Here is a 6,000-nt window from a genome sequence, read left to right as displayed (position 1 = left end):
TAGCACCACCTGGCCTGTAGAGAAGCACAACAGCAGTTGAAAATGACGCAGCACAAGAGACTGCTAGTGGCCTAGTGCTCCATACCCACACGCTGCGTCCACACATGAGTGTATTGGGTTTGGTTCTCTCTCTCTCTCTCTGTGTGTTTGTGTCAGTGCTTTCTCCAAAAGAATGAGCAAAAAGGGGCCAATCATTAGTAGCTTATCCCTCTATCCGGCCTCTTTGGCTGATCTGGTTTGCCCTTGCCGGAAATCAAGGAGTGAAGTACTCTACACAACTGTCGGTGCTGCACTGCTGCTTCATATACTCTTCAGCTGCTTCATGATTTCATAAGATATAGAAGAATCAAATAGGGTACCTAATGATATTTTTTTACGGGAGCTAATGATGTACAGTTAGATGTGTGCATTATTTTCAGTCTAGCCATATACCAGTTGTTTTGGCGTGCCGTACCCAAACGTTAGACTATTGCCTTTTCAGCACCATTCTATCACCTTTTTTTTTTGCGACAGACCATTCTATCACTTTGAATATACAAAAATTATCAGATCAAAAAATAAAAATGCTACCAAAATTATCTATTCAGAACCCGCCCTCTCAATTACAGTGGAATTTTAACGTGTCATGCACCCTCAGATCACGTGGCCCATTTTCCGTACAGAGCCATGCATTTAGCCTAAAAGGCAAACAAAACAAGTTTACCCTGAATAAGCTACATGATCCAAGTGATTATCACATCATGATTCGTGGAAAACCTGCGACCCATATGACTGGCATCAACCGACCATACCTTTTCCAGCCGGCGTCGGAGCAGGAAAATCATTTGGACATAATCCATCGATCTGCTGCTCAAAGTGATCACACCGAATGGCCCAGATGATGAGACTGATCGATCATCATCAAAGGAGGGAAACAAGAAAAAGACCAAACGTGTTGTCATAATTAAACAGTACTTTGCATGGTTAGAACCTTTTAGTTCATGTATATCACCTTTTGAAGGCATGAGATCTCTTTTGAATGTCATTTATCTTTTCTTCTAGTTTTAAATTTGCTTTTTGATGAAATATATGATGGGCTCTAGGCCCATATAGCAATTTTAGAAAAATATCAAAGGACCCATGTAGGTGTGATGACAAAGAAGGTAGTCGAAAGTTTAGTACCACCCACGAAATGAAGGAGGTCCAGTTTTGGACCTCCCCCCCCCCCCCCCCCCCCCATGCACTGTGTTGATTTCCTAGTATATATTTTTATGTTTCCTCCATTTTTTCTTAAAAAAGGAGGAAGACCCGGCCTCTGCATCTGAACGATGCATGCAGCCATTTTATTAATTGATCACACAAAACCTTACAAAGTCATACAATAGTAAGACTAAAGCCACCGTCTAGGCAACTTCTGTCGCTACTCCTAACCAGTTGATGAAGGGGCGCTGATAGTCTGGGCCTAATACCAAACAGACCTCGCATCCAAACCTAACATCTAAGACCTGAGGTCCCAACCAGGACGCCTGCCGAGTATAGGGCACCCACCAGTCCGGCGCACTCCTCAACCAGGACGCCTGCCGGGTATGAGGCCGCTGTAGCCACCTGCCACCAATCCATCTTCAGTGTTGTACTGCTGCATCTACCTTGCCCGGTCTCGCTGCCGTCGACGCCACCATGGCGCCAGACAGCTCCACCGCCCTGCGCTCGTCCATCCGGCCGCATCCGTCGTCGATATGCAGCTGCACCATGCCGCCAAAATTCGTCGTCATCTATGCGGGCCGCACCACCTGGCAACCTCCACACCGTCGCCACTGCTGGAGGTACTCGGAGCCCACCATCCATAGCATCTCTCCCCCGAACAACAGGTCCTCCCAAGACGGCGCCTCCATGGAGGGTACGATGCGCAGGACGCCGCCACCGCCCAATCCAGATTGAATTTTGGACTTTTGTCCGAGAGGGGTTCGTAGGTGGATAGGAGAGACCTCGGCTTCGCCTCCACAGAGGGTAACGGCGTCGAGTGACGTCGTCGATGCCAGGCCGGCCTAGCCGACCAAAGTTTCCTCTGGTCCCCATCCAATGCCACCAAACCTCCGTCTGCTCCGGATCCGGCAACGAGCCACGATCCAAAACCTGCGAGATGCAAGAGCCATGGGGCTTGACCCGCCAGAAAGGAGGATCGAGAAGAACCCGTTGTAGATCTCCAGACGCCGAAACCAGCCAGTGACGACCATCACCACCCCGTGGCGGACGACGGAGTCCGAGGACAGGATCCAGATGGATCCGATCTGGATCCGGCGGCACCCGCGACCACCGGTCAGGCCCAACGCAGCCACCACCTCGCGACACGCAGGCCGCCACCGTCGCACCGCGCACGACGCCGCCGGGAGACCCGCCCGCCGCACCGCCAAACACCACGTTCGCCCGGCACTCCTCTCGACCCCGCTGTCCTGCGCCAGCCAAGACGAAAATGATGGGGAGAAGCCCCGCCGCCTCGGCGAGGAGGGAGAGGGGCGGAGGAGGTGCGAGAAGCGGCGGCTAGGGTTTCCCCCCAGGTCGCCCGCGGGGCGACGCGAGGGGGATAGATTGGCCAATCTAAATTCCTGGACTGACTGTTATGGAAAAATCAGGCAAGCGAGACATTCCGTTCAATCTCCCCGGTTCCAAACACATCCCATCACGTAAAGCACGAAAATTTTCGTTCAGCAAGTATCTTGAAGCACGTGGTATCCTACGAAAAGCGGCAGATTTCATGATGAAATTTACTCCCCCTCTCACGTCCTGCAAAGGACGCTCGCCTTTTGTGGAATCTGCGGCGGTACAAAGCTTTCTTCTTGTGCGGCTGAATGCTGGAAATGGCCTTTTTATCACACCACATAGCAATGCACCATCACGTTCGTTCCAGGTCACTTGTCATGACCACATCCACATGGAGCAACTTGAATTCCGGGGCAAGCAAGGCATATATGCATACCGAACTGGCTTCTCTCCGTGGCCCTGCTTTAGTGCGCAGAAATTTCTCATGAATTTTACAAGAGTTCCACAAGAAACTGGCCGATTCCTGCAAGACTAGCGGACAGCTCCTGCATCACGTACTGATTACCCTCGACTGTGCGGGACACCTTAAGTCTGATTTGATTACCAGATTATTCAATTTAGAAATTATATGCAATTTATTCAAACCCAGATGGATTCAATATGAATGGCTACTAGCCTTTCCCCTGAATTTTAACTACTCAACTGACCCCTCAAAACTTAACTTTAATTTTGAAGAGTTATACTACTCCCTCTGTACTGAAATACATGTCGCTGGAGTAGCTGTAGTCAGCTACTTCAGCGACATGTATACAACTACCGCAGCGGCATGTATTTCGGTACAGAGGGTGTAGTTTTTTTGCATCTAGCGCTTCTCCAAAATTTTAACTCCTCAAAACAGAAAATTTGCACAAAGAGTCATTTCCAACACAATTTCAAACTAGATGTAGGTAACTTAGTGGTTAGCTTATGCATGACACTGTGACATGTAACATAAAAGTACAAAAAATAAACTAACTACCACTTCGTTAACCTAAAACAAGCTAGACATCTTCTCCTCGTCGAAGGAGATGTCGATGACCGGTGCATTACCGTAGCCCGATGCCTTGGCGTCATAGGTGTCGTCATCAAAGTCGACGTAGCTGAACATAGATGCCCGGTCCCTCTCCATTAGCTAACAAAGTCGCGCGGTTAGCGGCGACCTTGCACTCAAACTCAATCAACGCCTCGAACCTGAGGTGCTCGTTGAGTGCGAGGGGATTAGCCTGAATGGCACCTGTGCGGTGTCGTTGGTGCGCTCCGCCTCGAGATACGCCTCGGCGGCGCAGTGCTCCACGTCCACCATGAGCGTGCGCTCGTAATCCTGCTCGGCTGTCTCTCACGGGAGTAGCCGGGACTCGCCGTCAGCCTCCTTCATCTTATCACCCCCCCCCTCTAACGGTGCCACTGCGACGGCTGTCATAGCCTTGAATGCTGCGATGACGGTGATCTCGCACTAACGTTGCACCGCAGTGGCGCTCCTTACCATGATGACATCGCTTCGGGTGGTGGTTGCGGATGGCGGTGATGGTGATTTGTACGGTAACGGCGATTTGGGGATCAGTAGACTCGATTTGTACTCAAACCGGGTGGCGGTAACTAGGGTTTAGAGAGGAGAGGGCACGAATGCGTTTTCATAGCCGGAGGGTTGCTATTTGGGTGGCTCGCCGGGGCGTTGCACCATGAATACCAGTGAGAGAGAGGAGAGAAAATGTATAGAGAAAATGATGGGGCTGCTCAAATTTGGGCAGAGAGGGGGGTTGTTATGACTAACTCCTCAAATTAATAAGGAACTATAGGTTTTGGTAGTTTTGGTAAGGGACCGATGAGGTAACTCGTCATTGTATAAACTTTTGAGGAGTCATAGCTTTTTAGGGGCGGGCTAAAGATGCCCTAAGGGCAACTCTAGCTTAGCCCCTCAAAAGCCTTTCCAAACCTTAACTCCTTAAATTTGAGGAGTTAAGAAGGTGGTTCCTGCCGAAATCTAAAATTTAACTCCCTAAAAATAATTTGCGCACAGTTTTATTTCAAACACAAATTGAAACTCTTCAATAAAGAAAAATTTAAACAAAGGCAACACATCATACATACCATAACACAAATTTCGATTGTTCAAACAACATAAAACAACTGTTAACACTACCTAGCATACTAAACTAATCAGATTCCTCCGTGACCTTGTCCCAATCCACGCCGGAGTCACCGGAGGAAATTGGGATCATGGAGGGTCCGGTCTCATTGGTGAAACCCCACACCAGAGGGTCTGGCCTCGGCGGCACTGTTGCACCGCTGCTTCTTGAAAGGCTTCGTAGCATGCAAGCTCCTTGGTGATGAGCTTCGGGTGCTTCGCCCTGAGCATGGCCATATAGGCCTCGTCGATGCGCTAGGCCTTGATCTGCTCGAAGGCCTCGCGATTCTCTCTCACCTGGTGGCGGGAGATCACTCGGGGGGGGGGGGGGGGGGTGGCATAGATGAGGTCTGGGATGCCACGACTGCCGAGGGGAAAGTTTACCTTTGCACAACCACCAAGGATGCGGATCGCCGCCACGTCATATGTGTGAACCGCCTGCTCTGCCAACTTTTACGTGTCGAACCAGTGCCTCTTCCTCGTGTTCGGGTCGTTAACTCTGACACCCAAGTCCCTCACATGCATTGGTACTTCTCCTTCGGTGGTGGCGGCGGGTGTTGGCTGAGACGTCAGCCTCGAGCAGGGGGGGGGGGGGGTGCTCGGGGCAGATGCTTGCCTCATTCCAAACGCAACGCCAATCCGATGGTGGTGCTCCTCGTCGGTTCGGCATCGGCGAAGGCTGGCGGCTAGATCTAGGCATTCTTTTGGCGTCGGACGTCGATTATCGATTCAAAGATGGGCTGGTGAGTCGGGGACTCCGTTGCAGAGGGGGTGGTAGAGGGGCGTGTGGGAGGAAGATCTTTCCTGGGAAGTGGTCGCGGCCGCTCAAATTTAACGTGCAGTCGGTGCGCCGCTTATAATATTTGAGGAGTTAAAGTGGATAAAGTTTGGCTAGGTCTGGTTTAACTCCCTAAATGGGGAAATTTTGAGGTATTATACCCTTTTAAGGGTTTGGCTAGAGTTTCCCTAAGATCCTCAAAACATTAAGCTATAACGATGAGAAATTTATTTGAAGCATTAGATTCAAGATGAACGGCTAGGATCGAAATCAGCCTCTCCATTAGGTTTGGCCTGATGCTATAGATACATGAGTCTAGAAGTAAGTGATCGTGCTTGGTATGTTGATTACTCTATCCATTTTTGACAAGGATGCTACTTGTTACTTCAAGCAACGCAAGTGGAGCAAGAAAAGCACCTTGGATGACAGCAAGTACAAACTCCGTCCATTCCCCATCATAACTGAAAGGAAATAAGGAAGAAGAAATTACGGCTGCCTTTTGTTCATCCTGTGTTCATACACGGTGCCAGCCAGCTGCATG

This window comes from Triticum aestivum, chromosome 7D, assembly GCF_018294505.1.
Source record: "Triticum aestivum cultivar Chinese Spring chromosome 7D, IWGSC CS RefSeq v2.1, whole genome shotgun sequence".
Taxonomy (NCBI): Eukaryota; Viridiplantae; Streptophyta; class Magnoliopsida; order Poales; family Poaceae; genus Triticum; species Triticum aestivum.
This window is presented reverse-complemented; position numbering follows the sequence as displayed.